Genomic DNA, 23619 nt, shown 5'->3' on the forward strand with positions numbered 1-23619 from the left:
TGCAGGGATGGCAATTTGTTGTTAGCCAACCTGGAATTTAACTTCACCTTGGTTTCACCCTGCTCATGGGCATGAACAGAGTCCCGCTTACAACGCTTCCACTTCTCCTATACATCCATGCTCTGATTCGGTATTGGAAACAAATCATGAGCTGCCTAGAGATTCCCACTCCTATATGGTTTTGCTTTTTCTTATTTTTTTAATTCTCCACTTGACAGAGTGTGAAATTAAATGACATGTTAAGAAATGGTTTTGCAATGCAGATGGCTCCCATTTTTCTGTAAAGCTCTTCAGTGTATGTCAGAAATAAAACTAGCTTTAATTCATTGGCAAGTAAAAACAAGGAAATTGAAAAGGGTCTTTCTCTACAGCCTGCCTAGGTTTGACTTGTATGTTGTTCACAGAGGTCAGAGTTCATACACTGTTTTCCAATAAGAAGAGATGATATTTTCTCTTTAGACAGAATCCAACACTGTCACTGAGATAATGATTATAAACCTGTTGGGATGTTAGAAACATGATGAATATGTCTGTACGTGTGTGAGGAAAGTGGGTTTTTGGTTTGTATCTCCTGACCTGGAACAGATCCTCAGACATGACTATGTGGCACTTTCCAAAACTCATTCATCTCCCCAAGCAAGGCAGCTTTCAGTGCATACCTCACACACACACACACACGCACACACACACACACACACACACACACACACGCATTAACAGTACAGTGTATGTTTAACTTAGCAGCTAGAATAGTCCCCCAGTGAGAGGTGTTGATGGATGGATGTCAGAAGGCAATGACCTGCCTGGGTCTCCTCTATTTCACATAACCACATTAACTGGGTCATCAATCAGTGTGTGTGTGTGTGTGTGTGTGTGTGTGTGTGTGCACATGTGTGCGTGTGTGCACATGTGTGTGTGTGCACATGTGTGTGTGTTTTTGAACACACACAAGCACACCATGTGTTTGGCTAGGCCAGCGTTCCAGCATGTGAATTGTGAGCATGAATCCATACGTACTGGCAATACGCTTAACAGCAGGATACACACACACACACACACACACAGAGGGATACGGATCTGTACTGTTGACCTGCAGGACCTCATTACTGCAGCCAATCAGGAGACAAAACATCAGGCTGATTAGTGAAAGACCTACACAAATAAACAGCGAAAGATTGAGCAGAGAGAGAGAGAGGGGAGTGAGGGAGGAGGGAGAAGGGAGAGAGAGGGTGGGTGAGAAAGAGATGGGGGAGAGAGAGGGAGATAGTGTTGCCTGAGGTGAGAGGGGTTTCTCTCTTGTACAACTTAACCTCACACTGCCCCCTCTGAGTTCATGTCAGAGGCCCTGTGGATACATTACTATGTGCTCTCACACACACACACACACATACAAACACATCCACCAGTTCACACACTTGTTTTTCTTTCCTTGCGCTTATATCTCTCCTGCACACACAAACATACATACACACACACACCACACCTAATGTTCCCTGCAAAGAAGATGCATCCACAGATGAGCTGCGTCACAGCTCAGTGGTTGTGATGAATGAGGAAAATCATGGCTACAAATCTTATCTGGGCCTTCAGTGTGTGTGTGTGTGTGTGTGTGTGTGTGTGTGTGTGTGTGTGTGTTTCCAGCTGTGCTCTACTTAATGGCCTAGTCCCCTCTGATACAACCTCAGTGGGTTATATAAGAATTGGCAGACTCAATTGTAGAGTGTGTGTGTGTGTGAGTAAATTACTACGTACATTACATTACAGTCTGTAGATGCAGGTTGTGTGTGTGTGTGTGTGTGTGTGTGTGTGTGTGTGTGTGTATTTGTGTGTCTCCTGCTTGGTAATGCCCTACAGCAAAAAACACACTTCTGTAAAACAAAGGTTATCTGAAATGGACATACAGATGTTTACAGCAACGATGAAAGAGCCCACATTTTCTAAGCCTCACACAAACACACACACACACACAAACACACACATTTATACTTTAACATACAGGACTATAGACATGCGCACAACCAAACAACACACACACGCCTCGGTGACACACTCACACCAGTGTGAATGGCATTACAAGAGCTGAGGAATCTGGCTGCTGGATATTTCCTCCATTCCTCTGTCAACCATTCATCTCTCGCTCCGAGGGAGGAGGGGAGCTAGGGGCGAGAGAGGTATACAGAGAGTTAGAGACCGAAAGAGAGAGAGAGAGAGAGAGAGAGAGAGATGGTCTCTTCATTCACCCATTGGCGGGCGGCCAAGAACATTCTGTACTCGTTTGTTTGTGGGGGGAAATAGAGAATACGTTTCTATTCCTCATGAACCTGACCTTCCTGTCTGCTGCCTCTCTGTTCATTTACTGTCTGTAGGATTCCCTGTGTGTCTGCTTTCACATGTCTCTGTGTGACTGGCTGAGCCCCTGTGTCAGATCATCTGCCTATGGGTCTGTATACTTAAAAGCTCATGCTGTAGAAGAAGCCAGTCAAGTAATGACCTAAGACAGTAAATATGTGTAAATATCTGTGCATCTGCATGTGTAGCTGTGGAACCTGCTGGAAACAATACTCTGTTCAGTTTCTCCAAAAGTCAAAATTTAGCCCTGGTACCCAAATGGCAACAGAGACCTAAATTCCAGACTCATACCAGATTTGTGAGGAATGATGCATCAGATCACTGCTCTTATTCTGGGTGCTGACACTGTGCATAGACTGGCCCAAGGGCTTATAACTGTAAATTGATTCTCAGCCCAAAGTTCAAACTTAGCCAAATCTGGTAGCTAAATATGGGCCACAGCTAGCTCACTTGTAGCCCTTCACCGCTAAGAAACACCTGTGGCTTAAAAGCAGACCATATTACAAAATCCAAAAAATTACCATCACCTTGAACTAATCCTTGAGACGCTATGTATTTGCTAGGGTTGTGTTCACTGATCAAAGATCCAATATCATTGATGCAAAGTGAAAACATCGATCCATATCATCATCTTTAGGATATGCCTTTATTTTGAAATGCTTTGTCACTGTGAAAGATCGAAGAAACGTTATTTACTCAGGATAAATGAGCAGTGTGAAAACATTTTGGATTTCGGAAAAAACAGGGTCAACAGACAAAGCACACACCATATTTAAATAATGCTGTTATGAGATAAAATTCTCAGGAAACACAACAAACCTGGTCGGGAATTTCAGTCCGCTAATGTGTTGCTCTCGCTGAGGAAGTTTCAACAATTTAAGGCTGAAATGATGTGCAAGCAGGCTGAAATTCAACTGTGCTGATCTGTTGGGAGACACAGTAACTTGACCAGAAAAGTTTTAATAATAAATGTAATTTGCTAAGCCATGAGTAGAGGAACAGTACACTAGCTCCTAGGCTAATTTATGCAATGTAGAAGTGCTTAAGCTAATAATGGACAACTAGCAAAATCAATTGTTTTGTCTATTGACAGTTATTATTGAGCTGAATTGTTGTCAAATGATCTTGTTGTTAAACCATATATGATGGCTGTTTGGAGAAGTTTGTCTTCAGGGCTTCAAGCTAGTTAACAGTTAGCCCTGCAGTTTCAGGAACAATTATGTATGTGTTGTTTTTATCTTTTATGGACGAAAGCAAAAATGAAAGAGGTTGCAGCTTCTTATGTACTTATGTAACAGATGGTGTTAAATGGGCATATAATATTGTCTCATCAATCCCAGGCCCTGGTATTTAATTGAATCAAAACTGTATTGTAGCAGACTTTGTGATATTGTCAAATATAATATTGTTGTCCAGAGAACCAACATAATAAATATTGTACTGCAATGAAACAAGTTCTAGTAAAGTGAACTTCCAACAATTTCTGGTTACTCAGTGAAAATCAGTTAGGTGTTGTTCCTACTTACTGTGATTAGGGGGCTCCGACTTGAGGCAGTGTCACACGTAGCTTTAAACTCCACACTAAATTGTATGACATGCTAATGGATATGTTTGAAATGAATTTACCTGCCTATCTGCCTGTCTGTCTGTCTGTGTGTCTCTTTGTCTGCCGTTCTGGCTGCACAGACCACATTACACCATATGACAGTCTAAACACAACCAGCTGTGCCCTGCACTGCTGGGAGCCCCCCATCACACAACTCTGCTTTCCACACACACACACACACACACACACACACACACACACACACACACACAGAGTCACACAAGCAAAAGTATATACAGTATGAACATACTGATGTATAAAAAACATGCTTAGAGGCAAACAGGGGTGCATACTGGAGGTATACACATGCACACACTGAAAAAACAATGCACGAATCCATCAGTAAAGAGAATCTATATTTAAACGGCAAAATATACACTTTATTCACTTACATATTTCATTATATAGACTTTGTCTTTCTAAATCGTATTGCTTTGCTGCTTCTTCTTTTTTACTTCTTAATCAAGAGCACATGCTAGCATATGTACATTTTTATTCGACCATGTCCTTTGTGTGTGTGTATCTATGCAAGTACATGGTGCACAAATGTCCACTCAGTCCAACAATCAATAAAAGCCTCTTTGTTAGAAATATATTAGAAGCAGTAGACCTCTCTATGGGCCTTGCTGTGCCATAAACACCACTTATTAAACTGTACGACTTGGTATTATCCAGCACAGATCTGACAGTAAAAAAATGTATTTTCAGTGCTGCCTTGGCTGGCGTATATCAATAACAGCTTCTATAAGTTATTAGTGAGGGTGTGTGGAAAAGCTATGATGACAGAGGAATATGTGGCATACAGCACAGAGCTATAAACAGAGTATGAGCTCAATGTGAATTGAAGCACGGGCAATTAGAGAAAGCAGTGGAGTTCATTTGTTTGCTGCGACCAGAGAAAAGTCTGCCAACGTTGACTGACAGCTCATAAGTGTCTGTACTGAAACTGTGATGGAGGTGATGATACTGAACATTGAGGCAAAGAGTTCATGAGGGCCCAAAGAAAACAAAGCATACAGTTGTGACACATTTTTAAGCAATGTAACATCTACCTCTGAGGCAGGCTTGTTCACATCGACTTCTGAATCGTCATGGCTAGTAGTGTAAAGTGAAACTACAATACATATCGGTGTAATGCAGCTAATGTAAATGACCATAAAAGCCAGATTTTGACTTCAGGAAAACCCAAAACCAGGACTGAATTTTTAAGAACCTTGTAGGCTTTGATTTTTGCAACTATGTCCAACATTACTGTTAGGTATGCCATAAGTATTTGTGGGATCAACCCAATCTCATTCCCAGATCGTCAAATACTGACACTTTAAAATGGCCTTTCGGCATCTGATAATGACTCATAGGGCACCCTTCAGAGTGTGTATGTGACACACAGCTGAAACACATGGTAATGTGGTTAATGATGGGAAATGGGCGCAGTTAGGGTTAGGCAACAAACTACTCGCTTAGGTATCATGTTTTCTTTCTTACACATGGTGTGGAAATGACCTCAGTAATGTCTCCACAATGTGTCCGCATAAGTGGACATCAAATCCCTATAGACCAAATTGTTTTTTGGTTAATGATGATTCTATATTTAACTTGTTTGAAAAGCAGAGGAAAATTTGGCTTTCTGGTTTAACCGCAGCAAAGAAAATTATAGCTCAACGCTGGCTCCTTCCGCACTCGCTCAGCATTTCTCAGTGGTTAGCCTGTTTTTGTGATACAATGATGTTCGAAACTATCCTAAGCAAGGATCTGCAAAGCAAGGTCCTCAATTCACAGCCTTTGGAGAGATGAAGCGTCACATATTTCTAACCTAATAATCTCAGTGCCTCAGGAATCAGTGCTCCGATAGTAAAGTGTGATTGTTTCATTTGAATAGAGACCATAGAGATGGAGGGGTTAAGGGGTGTTCAGAAGGGCATTCTGTGGGTGGTGCTGGTGAGGAGTATGTGTTCAGGGGGCCGAGAAGGGACTGTTCAGACCATCTGATATCTTCTCTGTACCAGCAATATACCTGTATTGAATAAATAGTGATAATAATAATAATCACTGTGATGATAATTGTTACATCACGTGAGCGATGTCGATGCATGACGACCATACATAAATAATGTAATGTTACATCAGTAAATTGGTAACTTATGTTTTCCCTTGAGATGTAGGTACGTAAGTTACATAATATTATGCTAAAACAACAGTGATTTTTGGTTTCATGCAGGACACAAACTAATGTCTCCTGGGTGAAAGTCTGATTTTGTCCCTGTGTAGACTTTTTCACCCTTTGTACTCCATCAGGTGCTTTCAGTGTTAAGTTTTGCCATGGATGGGTTTACATCTGAGTCAGTTGAGGGCCTAGTGCGTCTCACAAAGATGCTAAAAGGTGGTGTCGATATCACATGCCAAGGGGCATGACAAAGCATTGGTATTTGATGACCTGGAAATAAAAACAGACTGGTGGGACAGACAAAGAGAAGAAGTGGTACTGATATTAATTCTTTCTTTTATATAAACACGTGATACATGTTTATATACTAATGAAGAACTCAGGGCAAAAAAGGTAAAATGTTGTGAGCCTTACAACCAAAGCTACAACAGGGAACTGAAAAAAAAAAAAAAAAAAAAAAAAAAGATTAGACCAACTTTAAGTTCCTGCAGTGGAATAGGGCTACAAGCGTCACCAAATAAAATGTTCAGCAGTAAAAAACACAGGTGCAACCTAGATTTTTCCTTCTATCTGGTTCTTCGTCTTCAAACCTGAATCGGTCAGCCTCAGGCTATCTGCTGTTTCACAGGTAGACAGCTCATCAAAATGAGTGACAACTGCTGGGGTGGAAACTTGACCAACTGTGGGGGAGGAGAGCACTGCTGACAATACACTTACTGCCTCTAGGCAAGGAAGTTGCATTTTGGGGCTTCAAGTTGTGTCTTGCAACATGTGAGGCCATGAGCAATTCAGGAAACTTCCAACAGGTTTTCCTCCTTGAATCCAGAATTCACAGCAGCTTATGAATATTGAACCCATTAAAATGAAACTCAAAAACTCCCCTGTCTGGTGGAGAAACCAACAGTTAAAAGTTTATCACCAATCCGTGCTGAGGCATGTTTCTACCTACCTTTGTTTTTACACAGCAGAAATTCTCATATCTAGCACTAAGTCCAAGCCAAACAATGCTATATCACTATGCTATGACTTTCACAGCACCACAGCCTTTAACACACACACACACAAGAGGTTGAGTGTGTAAAGGGTCCACGTTTCTGTCTTTGAAAGCAGCCCGAGTGCTCAGCAGCTGTAATACTCTCCTGTTGACTTCATGTTGACTTAGCCATTGAAAGCTGTAGCAGGTTTGAAATTAAAACCTGCACTGTTTGGCTTGGACCGAGCGTGCCTTATAAGTGTACACTTGAGCTGGGTTAAACACTTGTACTTCTGACACACTCCTCACACAGGTCACTAGTGCATCTCTTACAGAAGAACGTCACTCCGATTAATCTTCTCATCCACCCGCACAAAAATAGTGAAAAAATCTGCAACTCAGAGTGTCAGACGCCAGAGACTGAAACTTCGAGTTTAGTCAAGTTGAGAGACGACTGTTTCTTTCAAAAATGAAAAAGTGTGTGTGTGTGTGTGTGTGTGTGTGTGTGTGTGTTTGTGCATGTTTGTGCAGATGGGTGATTAATTGCACTGGCTTGGATAAAACAATAAACAGTGGAAGAGCAGGATTGTTCCCGTCAACCTGACTGTCATGTAAGGCTCAAACATCTTGATTTCAACATTCCTCCAGTCTCCACATTTCATTCCTGACTCATGTGTTTGTTCTTCTTGAGTCTGCTTTTTTTGTAAAGACATTTCAAGAACAGGTCCAAAATCTTTGGAATCTTTTTTGCTTTGCTTCTCTTACCCCTTAAAGGAGCAGTGCATAGGATTTTCTGGCAGCTAGTGGTGATGATTGTAGACTGCAACCAGCTGAAACTTCTCCAATGTGCCAAGCGTGAGCTCCCAGTTAGAATTCCTTCAGTGTTCATTATTTAGGAGTCTAATAATTTATTAAGTTCTCTTCCTCTTCAAAACAAATGCACCTGCTGATTTATAAGTAAAACACTGAATAAAGCAATTACATGTTAAAAAATCAATGTTTTTCCTATGCTGTTCTGCCCGTTGCAGCTGCTAACTATGGTGGCCGATGCGAAAATGCAAGATCGCAAAAACGTGAATGGCCCGATATAGAGCCAGTGTTTGGCTTGTCCATTCTGGGCTACTGTACAAACATGGCAGTGCAACAGTGATCTCTGTCAACGAGGATCCACTCCCTATGTAGATATAAATGGCTCATTCTAAGGTTAAAAAAAAAAAAACACAACTTATTTTATTTTCAGGTGATTAAACACTGAAGAAAACATATTTCATTATATTCCATCTCTGCCAATATATCACCTAAATCCTAAATGCTGAACCTTTTAAGTTGCTTGTTTTTTGTTTCTTTTAAGTCAAAATAACATAACCTTGCCTTTTAAGATGTATTCATTTTATAATGTGGTGCATCTAAATGTGCATGCACACAATGTCTGTCAACACACCAAGAACATTCCAAAAAGCTCTCAGACTGATTGCTACACCCTATTAGATCTCATGCAGGTTGCATGAACCCGCTCGTTTTTCATTTAATGTTTTTTCTTTTTTTTCTTCTTCTTCGCTTTGACGTTCTAAAGATATTTTGGCAGATTGTTGGAACGACGTTTAAAGTTCTTCCAGATGGAGCCTAAAAAGAAGTCCTTGTTTTATGGAATCAAAGTGGAGTCAGGCCTAATTAGAGCTGGGAGTGACATTGTAGAAGGAAAGGAAAGTGGCTCAAGAGGAAAACTGATGTCTCAGGTGTTTCAAGTGTCCCACTTCAGAACCACAACCTGTCCTCACTTTTTGTTCCCAGTCCGTCTGCTTTTACTGAACAAACTTCCAATCATTACCTCCTTTTTTCCATTGGCAGAATCATATCCTGTGATGTTTTTGTACACCGTAAAACAACCTCAAACTCCAATCAGATGTGCTTCCCCAAAAAACAGTTGTGCACTTACAGTATGATCAAGTAATGTACTAAATACAGATGTCTGACGCCGTTTGGACATTGGGAGTGGTGGGAGACAAGGAACGAGACAAAAAGTGTTTCCTGAGAACCGCATCGTCCGTCTGATTAGTCATCGTAACTCTCCTCCAACAAAAACACACAAAAATACAAAAACATAGCTTCCTTCCTCACTCCCATGTTCTGCACCGAGACAGGGATGATGTATTTCATGCTGTATGGTCACACATTATTAAAAAAGGCCAATATGCAATGTAAATATTGTTGCTTTCTTCTCCTACTGATAGAGCATTTGCTGGCCCCATTATTCACTGATCAGTTAAATAGTCCAGCCGGGGTTCTGGGACCTGGAAATACTGAGGAGATGACAAATACACAACACACACACACACATACATACACACAACCATGTGCAGACAAGTATGTTTTATCTGTCAGTTCAGCCAGATACGAAGTTCCGTAGTGGGTTTCTCCCAAGACACACACACACACACACACACACACACACACACACACACGCACACACATACGCATGATAATACAAACACGTGCATTTATGTATGCACCAAAAAAAAGCCATAGATGATGACACACATCCCTTCAGTTATGCTGGTTAGATCATTTCCAGTTCACATGTAGTGATTTCAAGCTAACGAGGGGGAGGGCAGAGTGTATTAAAGCAGGACTGAAACATCAGCTGGCCTGGACAGGCAGACTGTAGCTCCATATATTAGATAAGCTATGCTAAGCAACAATTAGCCTTAAAGCAATAAAGGGTATATCCTGTTTTGTCTTCTCTCTCAGCTATTAACTACCTTTAAAAAGTTTTTTAAAACTTTAATTTACCTAGATGTGCCTGGGTCCAATGGATCACTTCCATGCTTAATGATTCTTTGAGCACACCAGACTGGCATCAACCCTCTGGTCTACGCAAGTGCCTCTGTGGCTGTCCTAATGTCGAAAACACACCAAGCAGCGGCAAAATGCATCGTGCAGCAAACTGCCATGCAACAGCTATGGAAAGCTATGACAGCTGCTCCGAGCTGCAGCAGCTTGATTCTATGGCAAAATGCAGCCAAACTGAAAGTTGAGGATAGTAACTTCAAGTGGTGAATTGTAGCAAAAGAATATCTGCACGCAATCAGTAAACAGAGTCCAGTGACTCCTGTTACATGTTGACTTAAACTTCAAAGAATTACTTCCTACCTAAAACACATGAACATGCTTCTAAGCCAAAGAAACGTATAGTTATTGCAACAAGCTATACTGTAGCAATGCTTGGTGTGTTTTATTGGTGTAAATGCCTTTAATTCAAATGCCATTCTTCCATGACTTTCGGGCAAAAGCTAAATCTTAGCTCCAGCCCATTTCAGTCTCTGTGCATGAAACTGGCCATGAATATAGATGTTTTCCATATTCTTTGGCGTCACTTTGCTGCACTTGTGCTATCATTTTGCTAGCATTACCCAACCTTAACCCGTAGGTGATTGTTGATTTTTAACAGGGAGAACATCTATGTTTTTTAGAACATGCCAAATGAAGTTACTTTTCTCTGACTTACTTGTCTCTTGTCTTGTCTCTCTCATGTCTGTATCTCACTTACTCAAGCCTCAGTGCTTACTGGAATGCACAGATTTGATTGGCTGAGTACCATTGGTGAAATGATTTAATGCATGCACTGGTCTGTGAGCTTTCTGGTCACTAAACCAGTAGTGCAACTGGTTCAAATAGAAATGCTTTGTCAAAAAGAAATAATTCTGGGTCTGGGTAGGACTCTGGACCTGGGGATGGAAAGGGATGGCACATTAACAAGGGGGATGCATTTTGGTGGAAGGCGTTCCCCCTCAAATCACTTACTGCCCCTTACCTAGCTATGATGTTCCATCACAGCAATATTGCGTGTGATAAAAATCCCCAACTCCATTAAAATACCCACATTGCACCTGTGTTGATTTAGTTTTTGGCTATGTGAGGACCATCTGAGCAGAGCAACATTAGCAATCATGTGGAATAGTGTTTCTGGTTATCCAGTGGATTTAAGCCCAACCTTCACTTTCCATGTAACTGTTTTAGTTTCCACCAACTCCTGTGAAAAATATTTGGCTGTTTTGTTTCTAAATAATCCACCATATTTACCAGCTAAATGGCTGGCTAGATGACTTTATCTGTCTGTCTTCTGGTGCTGCAGGTTGTGCACAGTGGGTGTTTTCAAAGGTTTTCCACTACAAAAAGCAGCCCGCTGCTGCTGGAAATAAGGCTGATAAGAGTGGTGAGACTAAATCAAATGAGTCAAGTTTTGACCATGAAAGCAAAACAAATGAGCTGTAAGATGATAAGATGCTTTATAGAGCTGAGAGGAACTACAGAGCAAGCTATTCTTTGTGGGTTTATCACCACAAACAAACCTTATCACATTACACATAGTCAGTTGGTCCATTGTTGATAAAGAAATATTGATTTGTGAAGCTTTAAGTTAAATTTCTATATCCATATTTATTTCTGAGTCTCAATCTGGAGTTGTACAGACATGAATGTACTATACATTATAGTGGCAGCCTATTTGTATATGACTGAAGTAATTTAGTTTTTAAATAACCTTAACCTGACACTGCCTGTATTTATTTCCATGTATTTTCATGTTACTTTATTATAGAAATTTCTGTGGCAGGCTAACCTTAATGTAACCCACGATAACTATAACACAGTCTGACAGTAATATCACAATAGTTTGTCTTTCTGCTGATCCATAGAATAATAAAAATGCTATTTCAACCAGCCTCTATTATCATTCCACATGCAAGGCAGTTTGGTTCCAGGAGAAACAACCCGGCTGCCATACGTCCAGTTATCTAAGAAATAAAGAGTTTCTCTGTGAATTAGAAATGCGGAATATGTAGTACGGCTGAGGGCTTTAACATAACAAGGCAACAAATCATTGGCAGGCAGACATGCCGACACACAAACAGGCGGGCAAGAACTCACAGGCCGAGACACACAATACTGTACACACACATGTACTGTAAGCACAGCCACAATGCGTCAGCTGGGTAGTTATTGTGTAGAGCAGTGTAAACAGGAAACATGTCGCAGGACCACGCGATTCGTCATCAGACCTCCCAAAGCTTTGGTACACAGCAGAACAATACGAGCAAGATGCTAAAAATACACACAGACATACACACACACAAATACACACACATTTGTCAGCATATCTACACATAGCCGCCATGTGTGTGAGCATGTTGGTGTGCATGTTTGTGTATGAGTTTATCTACTGTATGTGTGTGTGTGTGTGTGTGTGTTTGTGCGCGAGTTTATCTACTGTATCTGTGTGTGTGTTTTTGTGTGTGTGGTTTGCTGTGTTGGTAAGGACGTAGAGATACAAACAAACTTGTGGTCTGCTCTGGAGAATGGGGCAATTTCCTGGTACACACAGCACACAGCAGGATAAAACCCTGGACAAGTCAAGACAGACAGAGAGAGAGAGGAAAAAGTGTGGACCATGATTTTCTTTTTCATCTTCTCACTGCTTTCACATGAAATGGTGTGGGCTTTGTAGATCAGTAGTTATTTAAAAAGTACCTGTATAGAATATAGAACATAGTGACAGAGAGCATTAAATGACAGCACACATAAACATTACTGTGAAAGTGTTGGTTGGATAACTCTAATGTAGTACTTTTTAGTTTTTAGAAAACAATACTGAAGGGCGAATTCGCAAAGAATGGATTGCACTGCCGAAAACAACATGAATTGCATCACGTGCAACCCCTATCTGCCCCATCTCAAGGTCTATTTCACAAAGGATATTGTGCTTATGATATTGCATGCCCATAAAGTTTTGCAGCTGAGTGCAATTTGCCATTTTCTGTGTCTGACTGCAATTATCTATGTGGCAAAGTATAAATGTTGTCTTTGCGCCAAGAACACAGAACAATGGCAGAGAGAAAAAGAAAAAAGAATCAGACCACAAGCTCCAGGACCTGTCTGACAAGCCAGTGTAGTAAGTAGGCCACAATCATATAAGTTGTATCATTTACGTCATTTACTATCTCATAACCGTAATACTGTTACAGAAGCTCATCAATAAGAGTCCACAGTGGAGGGAGCTATTGTAGCTTGTAAGCTGTTGCAGACAGTCGTGAGACAGGAGTCAGTGGTACACATTGTTTCAAAAAACTGTGTGAACCTATTGTTCCAGTAGTGACAGAGCTAAGTTGACAACCTAACATGTTTGCTAAATGAAAATAAGCAAGATTTAGCTTGGAGAGCTTTGTTTTTCCTCTTTTATTGAACAAAATCGTGTAGCCTACAAAATGGCAGGGTGAAGTGAACAGAACAGTAGAGAAAACTAGAAATAACACTAAGAAAAGGGTGAGGAGGTGGACATCGGGAGGGAGCTCAGAGTGGAGCCGCTGCTCCTTCGCATCAAAAGGGGTCAATTGAGGTGGTTCGAGCATCTGATCAGGAGGCCTCCTGGGCACCTTCTGTTAGAGGTGTTCTGGATAGTCCAACTGGCAGGAGGCCCTGGGGTAGACCCAGAACACACTGGAGGGATTACATATCTCATCTGGCCTGGGCACGCCTTGGAGTCCCCCGGGAGGAGCTGGAAAGCGTTGCTGGGGAGACGGATGTCTGGGGTGCTTTGCTTGGCCTGCTGCCCCTGGCTGCAGATAAACAGTTGAAAATGGATGGATGGATGGATGGATGGATGGATGGATCTGCCTCTGTGCACTGGTCAAGTTGTATTATAGTTTAAATCCATGTCTGTAAAAACATGGATGCCTCACACACATCCTCTACTCCGCAGCACAGAAGATCTATACAATCAGCACAGTATCAAGGTGAGCACCCAAGACTAGCTTCACCAGATCAGTATCTGACCAAATGTCTCCCCTTCTGTTCCTGAGATATGGTGTTGAATAATGACTAGAAAAGTGTTTTTGTAGAACATTATGATGTCACGGTGAAGCTGACCTTTGACCCTTTCAAATATAAAATGACCTCACTTCAAAATCTTATCCTACTGGACATTTGTTATGGCTAAAAACATTTTGTGAGGTCACAGTGACCTTGACCCTTGACCTTAAATCTCCAAATTCTCATCAGTTCATTGTTGAGGCTAAGTGGAGGTTTGTGCCAAATTTGAGGAAACTCCCCCAAGGCCTTCTCGTGATATTGCATTCTGAAGAATGAGAAGGACTCAAGGTCACAGTGACCTTGACCTTTGGCCTTTATAATTTAATCAGTTTCACGATGAGTCCAAGTGGAGGTTTGTGCCCAATTTGTCCCTCAAGTTGTTCTTGAGATATCCCCGTTAAAGGGGATTTTTTGGGGAGTTTTTCCTTATCCGCTGCGAGGGTCATAAGGACAGAGGGATGTCGTATGCTGTAAAGCCCTGTGAGGCAAATTGTGATTTGTGATATTGGGCTTTATAAATAAAATTGATTGATTGATTGATTGATTGATTGATATCCTGTTCCCAGGAATGAAACAGATGAGGTGACAGTGACCTTTGACCACAGAGTGTAATCAGTTCATTGTTGACTCCAAGTGCCAGATTTGAAAAAAATCCCTCAGGGTGTTTGTGAGATATTGCGTTCATATCGCAGGAGGGGATGGATGGACATCCCGAAAACATAATGCCTCTGGCTACAGCTGTTGCCGGTGTGAAGGCATAAAAATTGGGAAGCTCTGGGAGCCAGCAGCCTGGCCAAGCCAGCTAGCCACGTAACAGTTAGCTAGCTAGCTACAGCAGTTCACCAACTAGCCCTGTGAGTAGCCTAGTCACTTCATCACCATACATCCGGCCCAATACAATTGGCCTAAATGAACAGTCACTTTTTGACTTAGTGATTTTGTCACTCAGCTTAACCCTACAGAAATTGTCCCACTACCAGGAAGTCACAGGCTTGATCCCAGAAAGTCCACTGTTCTCCCTCAGTGTTAATTCTTCCAGATAGAATCAGGCAGCAGTGTTTTTAAGTAAAATTAAATTAGGTAATTGCACAGCAAGTGTGTTGAAGCGAAATTTGGCAGATTGCTCTGAATAACGTGACACAGTCAAAAGTCAGACCTGTCTGCAAATGCACACACAGCAATACTGATGTAATTGGATGGCAAAGAACAATGTTATCATTCTGCCGTCTGAAAGGACTCATTCCACATACACACACAAACTGGGAGGATGAAAGCGGCACATTTTATACATTGCTCCGGCTGTACTTAACCTGCTATAAATTAACGGTGCGTTTCCTATATTTAGTTTGGAGCTGAGCCAAATGTTCTCACAGCCTGTATGTCTGACTAACTTTCTTCATACCGTGTCACTGGTTAAGAGTCGGGCTGCGGATCAGCCATGCATGTTCACACACACGCACACATGCACAAGTCATTAATGTGCGACCCCCACAAAAACACTTAAACCCTTACAGATTACTCTGGGGTAAGCCCTCTGATGATTTTCATTTGAAGTGCGGAGAGCTTGTTTCAGTACAGCACATTTAAAATATTTTTAAAGCTTAATTGACCACGAACGTGACTTAAGATTTTTCTCTATCTGTGCTCAACTGTTTTTTTCCGTACTGAAACAAAGAAGGCGTTGTGTGTCTGTAAAGTCTGGGGATTATGATTAACGCTTTGATTACTGAGGCTATATTAGGAAGAGATGGAGGGGTGAGAATGAAGGAGGGAGGGGGAGAGACATGAGAAAGAGAGGAGGTGAGGGTGTGGTGGTGGGTGGGAGGGTAAAAACAAGAGGTGATGACAAACATCTTAACTGTCCGTGCTTGTGTGTATGTGTGTGTGTAGGGCATCATGCCAAGGTCTCACACCTTGGAAGCAACCTGACACTCATTTCTATTGTTATCTTTGTTTTCCATCAAGTTTCTAGAACACTGTGCGTGTGCGTGTGTGTGTAAGATCTTCTGCATGCTTTTGTAAGATAATGTCTGGGGCACACTAGAGGATTTTTAAGTCTAAACTGATTTTAAAAATGTGGGGGAACACAGACACAACAACATGTTTCAACAAATTTTAATATTTTCATCTTAAGAACGCACACAACAGACGATTCAGTCAAGATGCAGGATCACACACTTGGCATGCATACTAAACAATGTCTGAGGTCTTGGGATCTCAATGAGACTTGTAAGTGTTCAGACCAGCCTTGAATCGGGAACACCCCCGCAATTGTTGGTAGGGGCGAATCGGACCGAAAATCTGCCCAATTATCCTCCAGTGTGAGACCAGCGTTACCCTACCCTTACTTTGAAACCTGATTCGTACAGCACCTGCACAGTACATATAAACAGTGGTTGTAAACTAATATAGTACAGACAACATTCATATGGAAATACCCTACAGTCTTGCTCATTTTATCCTGTGAGCAGAATCTACTGTAACTTACCTGCTGATCTGTCAGAACACTGGAATTTATCAAAAAAAAAAGCTTTACTGTACTCATGTAGCATTGTCTGCTATCACTGTGTGTTTAGCTCAGCAGGTAAAGAGGAGGTTTTCCACTGAAGCAGCAGTGAAATGGCCATCTGGATCAGTGGCAAATCCTTGGACGAGTCAGTCATGAGCCCAGCAACACCAATATAAAAACAGTGCAATTGTCCAGTGTGAGTACTGCTGAATGACAGGGTAGTAAATCCATCACGTCTCATGAGTACATCTTCCTTCACTTACAATTTTCACATCATGCTGCCTTCAGGTGCTTGTCATAAATTTCAGAAATCCAAATTGAACACATACTGACAATGTGGATAATGGAAACAACTGATGTGAAAGAAAATAAGTGGGGTTGCAAATCTGGGTCGTATTTCCAGAGTGGTTTTTATCCCAGTCCACTTCTGTGTGCTAGAGTTCTGGGTTTATTCAAAGCATATCAGTTTAGCACCAAATTGTTCGCAGGTTTTCTCGCTTATTTTTGGTTCACTGATGTGGTGTTACTTTATTTCCCGTCTATCCTCTATACACGTGTATCCTGTTCAGGGTCTGTTCAGTGACTGGAGCCTACTCCAGCTTGTTTTAGGTGAGAGGTATTTTATTTTGTCTTACTTTTAAATGTGAAGTGCTGATTGTGGTTTTCTTTCCATTTCACTTCAGAGAGGCCATTTGTCACTCCGCAGTACTCCCTTCGTACCAGACAAAACAGTAAATGCAAAAGAGAGAGAGAGTAGAATCTCTATCATAGCTGAGCTGTTTGTATATGGCTGCAACATGGATATTTCCTTGTGTAAAAATGTTATTGTTCATATAACCTGTATTTCTGCCTTCATCTACCATTCATGTCCTCTCCCCTCAATTACAAAACAAGCCTCACTATAGAAGCTATATGAACTGCGGTGCTTGGAGCTAAATGCTGTCATCATGGTAATATGCTCTGAGTGACAATGCGGACATGCTCATGTTTCAGCTGTAATGCTTACCATGTTCACCATCTTAGTTTTGTATGTTAGCATGCTAACATTTGCTAATTAGCACTAAACACAAAGTATAGCTGAGGTTGATGTGAATGTCATTAGTATTGTGAGTGAGGTGTGTATCCATAACTTCATGTATTGGACAAGTAAAAATTTGACCTTATGAAATTTTCAGTTCATCTTGAGGGGACCATGAATGTCAAAATCTTATGCCAATCCATCCAACAGTTACTGAGACCAAAGTGGTATACCCCGCCCCCTGGAAGTGCATCTGTTTTTGTGGTGGCTAGACAGTAGAATTACAATTTTCAGGTCCGTCACACAATGCCATGGGGTCAAAAATTACTTTATCCCATAGACTTACATTGTGGAAAAAAACAACTGTAAATCAGTGAATAGGTGTTTCTGAGCTTCACAACCCTGAAATGACTGGTTTCACTTTTGGCATTTGATCCATTTGGTCCCATAACATCTCGAAAGTCCAGAAAACCTGCAAGATTAAATCATTTTATCTCCATTCAAGTTAGCAGAGAGCTAAACTTGGAGTAGCCGGCTCAGACAGCGGAAGTTCCTGGTGTGTTTGCTTTATGGTGTGTTTTGCTTTATATTTCTAATGATGCAGACGATCCTTGTAATTTTACAACTGAGAAGTCAAACATTTTTGGCTTTATGCACCACTGAGCAACTTTTATAGGACTGACCAGGCCCCGCCTTCAACTCTATATCCAGTTCTCCTTATGTATCCATTGGTGTACCCACCAACATTGCCCTAACAAGAACCTTGCTGTTATTACCCAGCTTTTGAAATATCCAATTCTGAAGTTCTGCCTCCTTCGAGATACAGCAAAGATTTTTGTTTTGTTCAATAGCAGGAAGTTCCAACGAAAACTGTTTTATATCCAAAGCAACAGGGACATTGTTTCTGAAAAGGCACAGTTCTGTTGCAAGTTATTAAACATAATTTTTCAATTCATCCCATTTACCACCAGTTTATTGGGGTGGAGGCAGAAACTGATATCTTGACAATTCAACAAATTGAATCAGAACTATCTGTCTGGCAAGCTACCCATAAAGGAAAGTGGAAAAATATGTTTTTTTCTTAATATGGCTGAACCTTTTAACCCTGAGTGCTTCATGTCAACCACCACACAAAGAAACAGGTCTGTTCAGCTTCTCAGGCTTTTACTGCAAAGTGAGCCGAGCTCTCCCAATCCCGATGCTGACTTATGCTTTATGAGCTCATATTGTGGCTGCAGCACGTGTGTATTAGAGAACTCGGAGCATGAGTGATGTATGCTGTGAAATGGATTCCACTCTCATAAATGTACAGATTTGATCTGATTCTTTTCTAGGCTCTGCCTTTGAACTGTGGCTCGTGTAATAAACTCTGAATTCCAGCACAATTTCCTGTCTCACTGGAAGATGCTTTGTGATTGGGAGATGAGATCAGAGTTAAAAGTATACATACTCACACAGACATACGGTTTATCTCATACATATGCGTATGGATGAACACCCACATCCACCCAGACACACTTGTTATACAAACTGATTACATGCACTACAGGGCTCAGAGGAATCCAGATAAGGTTTGAATGTGGAGGCATGTATAAAACCTGACCTGACACACAGGCTTACAAGACAAAAGCCTGCATAAAGACAGGATGTAAAATGCAGACAGTAAGTAAATACCTCCACAAAGGAATCCTCATAACTGCACTCGTGCCAGGTCCCTTTTCTCTGATATTAAAGCAGGCTGGAGTTTTAAGTCTGCCCTGCAGTCAGAGCTTAAAGGACAATTCCAGCAATTTGCTGTAAGTTTTACAATATTACATTCAAGTCAACTTTAGTAAAAGAAAACTTAATTTTGCAGTATGATATTTAGCACTATGGCTCTTTTCTGGTATCTCCCTGCCCTTTCATGTGCTTACATGGAAAGCCTAAGGCAGAGAGAGCAGCAACAAAGACCCCAAGGCTGCAGAACAGAACAGTCAACAATGGCAATAAAAATGACATGATTAGTGAGTCACATCATGAAAAGTGGAGCTGGGTGGAGGCAGGTAGCAAAGCAGCATGTAGAGGAAGCAGCAACGGCAGGCAGGCTAAAGCAGCTTATAAGGGTACCCTCTTTGAGATTTGCAAATTGGATGCATAAAAGGCAATCAGGTGATCCAGCAGCTGACTTCCCTCTATCAACCAGCTGATCTATCAGCTGATGGGGCTGCATGAGATCAGCTGATGTAGCTGGGATATGAGCTGAGCTTAACTCTGTGGCCTGCCTGAACTAACACTATACTCAATTTAATTAGTCTTGAGAGAAGTCTAACATTTTAGACTGTGGATACAAATGCACCATCAATTTCGCTTTGGTATCCTAGTTAAAGAAATACTTCACCCACCAAATGACTAATTGTATGTCAGTGACTCACTGTGTGTTATATTAAATCTATGAAGAAGACCATGTTTTTCTCTTATGCCTCAGGTGAACAAAGAATACAGGCTCAAGAGTTTCTTAAGCAGAGAAGAAAATTGTGGCGATACAAATGGGTTGGAGAAATATTCTCCAAACATTGGATGAGAGTGAGTAAATGAAATGCTATAAGATTTGATCATGCAGGCATAATAATGTTTGTCTCATTAGGGATATACACACACTTCCCACCCAGCGCAATAACGATATAATTTAGTGATCACAACACCAAGATATTTGGAAAACTGGAAAAATGCAACAGTGCAGCAGCGATAACTTGGATCTGTCACAACCTTCCATCATCAGAGTGATCACACGAACAATGACAACACCTTCACAGTCTCATACTGTGATGCAGTTCAGCTCAATTCCACTGGGTGTCCACACCTTGCAGGCTCACAGAAGGGTGTGTCTGTGACAACCAATCACATCTGTTAAAAGAATGTGGCATACCTACCAACAGGGTCAACCACACCTCCTCACTAAGGTAAAAGTTTCTGTCCTTTTCTTGCACAGTTGCTCGCAGTTGCTCTGAGAACTTTCCTAATTCACTCCTAAGCTAGGGCTCTGTACAAAAAATGTTTAGGCTAAATTAGGAGCTCTCTGAGAATACTCTCAGAATATTTGTGAACACGGCCCCTGTTGTCCCCGCTGGTTGCCTAGCAAACTCACACAGATAGCATATTTTTTACCTTTGGACAGAGCCAGGCTGACTGCTTCCCTTTGTTTTAAGTCTTTATGCTAAGCTAAGCTTACTACTCTTACATATAGCGCACAGACATGTCATGGCCTGCAACTGCAGTGGAGCTACTGAGGATCACGTGCCTTGCTCAAAGGCAAAGGTTGTTGAGGGAGGGGCAAATTGAAGTCCGGTGAATTGTCTTCATCCAGATGTCTGTTATCTGTACTAGAGACTGGGGTGGAGGGATACGGACGATATGAGAATGATATCAGAGAATGATATCTTTGGATCAGCCAGCCTCACTCTCCAATGAGAATCCTGCAGGCCACACATCCAGAATCATCCGAAGTCCCAAAGCATTCCTTGACAGGAGACTGCAGTGATCTGCCTCTCTTTGTCTTAGACACAAATCTTAAGCGCCATGCAGTTTCTAAGATTTAAATCAGAGTCAGCCACTATCAGCTGTGCCTGTTCTTCTCTCTCTCACGTCACTCCTTTGGATCCCTGACTCACCAAGTTGACCTTAAAGAAGTCTTTACCGCAGCTTTTAAAAGTTGAGCTAGAACACAAGAGCTGCTGGCCAACGTGAACTTATGTTCCACAGTTATTATTCAAAACATTGCAGAAAGACAAACAAAGAATTTTGACAACAGTTATCAAAATAATGTCACTTAATTTACATGGTCTTACATGCTTGGAACATGGAGTGGTGGAAAGTAACTACAGTACAGTACATTTAATCCTGAAGAGTTTTAAGGTATTTAGCCTATCCTTTACTTGAGTATGTTCCATTTTATGCCACTGTATACTTATATTTTGCTATGTATTGTACAACAGCATCTTTTATAAAAAAACATTTTTCAAATCTTATTGTAGCCTATTTAATGAATATTTCGTTTTTAAACCAGTTGTCTAAAATCAGCATTTCAGCATCAGTCCTTTCCTGTCTTATTCTTTTTGTTTCAAGATACAGACACTCACTTGTAGAACTATTTTTAACAAGTTGATTCACATTTAAAAAATGACTGAACATCAAAATAAGGTTTTTAGGGCTCAGTCTTTGACAGAAATTTCTATATAATTTATCTGTCAACCAAAACAAAAATGCTGCTCAAACATTAATGCATCAGTAATAATAATCCTTTGACATACATAGCACTATGAAAGGGGCATTACCTTTACTTTTGTTACTTTTGGTATACTTTGCTGATGATACTGTTTTACTTTTACTTCAGTAATACTGTGAACTACAGACTTGCAATCAATCAGAAGGGGCTCTATGTGCATACCAGTTGTCTAGACACAGTTCTCAACATGAAGGTGGCTGAGCTGTTGGCTAGCAGCTAACAGTACTAACTCCATAAAGAGCACAAAACAACATTAACAGTTCTGACAGACCTAACAGTGTTAACCAGGAGGGAACCCGAGGGTGGGCGCTTCGCTTCCACACTGACACTGTCCCCATATGAGTGCAGTGCAAAGCGATGAGCAATGAGTTAGCCAGTGGGCTACATACATGCACTAACAAACACACATGGCAGGACTGTCTTACCACAACAAAGAAGCTCCGATTACAACACACACACACAGAGGAACCGTGACTTCACTCACTGCTCAGGATGCCATTACTCCACTGTATCTTTACATAGCCAATAGTGGTTTGCTGCTTTAATAATGCTCTGACTGTCACATAGAGAAGGGTTTTTATTTTGTCATACTTTTACAGTGAATACACTGATTCACTACTCCTCCCACTCCAATCTAACATGCTGAATCAACCAACTTTAGTGCCAACAATGACGGACACAGCAGGTTCAGGTTTAAATTTATTATCCAAAAAGAATCTCTAGAAACATCATGCAATGGCTGACCGTCAGCTCATTGTGTCAGAGCCCTTAGACTCCCAACATTTCTCTTTATCCTTCAATTTTGTCTTCCCTCAATACTCTCAGCCCCTGTCCCTCCACCCCTCCCCTCTCTCATTCTTTGTCTCTCTCCCTCTGTAGCCCCAGGATTTTGATAAACACAGTTGATCCTGGGCCTATGCGCTGAGTATGGAGTGTTTGAAGGGCAGCCTTTCTACTCGGGACCTTGTTTATTCTGCCCACTCCCCGTCAACCGTGTTTAATGTCACCAAGGTTTTTCTCTCCCTTAAACACACACACACACACACACACACGGTCTTTACATAAGTTGTAACAAAAGGGAGAGAGAGAGTGAAATAAGGGAAAAAACAGATAGCAGCTCCATGTGTGTATGTGTTATGGGAAAAGGGGGACGTAATGCATGAAAGCCAGAGTTGCTGATTACATCTCTTTAGAGTGTGTATGTGTGTGTATGCGTGTGTATGAGTGAGTATGGGGTGAGTTTGCTGAGTAAAACCAGGCATACCAGCGTCTTGGCACATGCATATGGTTTTGGCATTTCGGTTTTGTTCGGAGAAAAACAGCAAAAAAAAAAAAAAAAAAAGCCTAGTGTGTGTGAGAGAGAGTACATTAAACCTGTTTGAACAGTGAGTTTGTATGCTACTAGCAATCAGGTTAAGGTGTATAATCTGTATGGTGTGCATGCTTGTGTGTGTGTGTAGTTCATGTTTAAAGTGAACCAGCAGTGTAATCTGAGTGCTGACAGCCTAAATCCCCAGTGGGAAAGTGGCTTTTGTGCAGTAAAAAAAGACATGTGACCCAGATAGCTTGCAGCAGTGTACATATCATTAGATTATACAACATATAATCAAATATCAGTCATTAAAGTGGGGAACTCTTGGTTTGGAAAAATATATATATAAGTCATGTAGGATCAAGGGATATCCTTGGAAAAACAAACAGCAACACTGAGTTCAGGATTTTTGTGTCATGTTTCCTTGTCAAAGACGTTTGCTGGTAATTCATTGGATTAAATTTAGTTTTTACTTTAAAGCTAGTTATTGCAAAGTATAGCTTTCCCACTTTTCAAGACTGCTGATGTATTTAAGCGTTTAGTCACATTTGATTGACAGCGAC

The sequence above is a fragment of the Epinephelus lanceolatus genome, chromosome 17 (assembly GCF_041903045.1).
Source record: "Epinephelus lanceolatus isolate andai-2023 chromosome 17, ASM4190304v1, whole genome shotgun sequence".
NCBI classification, from domain to species: domain Eukaryota; kingdom Metazoa; phylum Chordata; class Actinopteri; order Perciformes; family Serranidae; genus Epinephelus; species Epinephelus lanceolatus.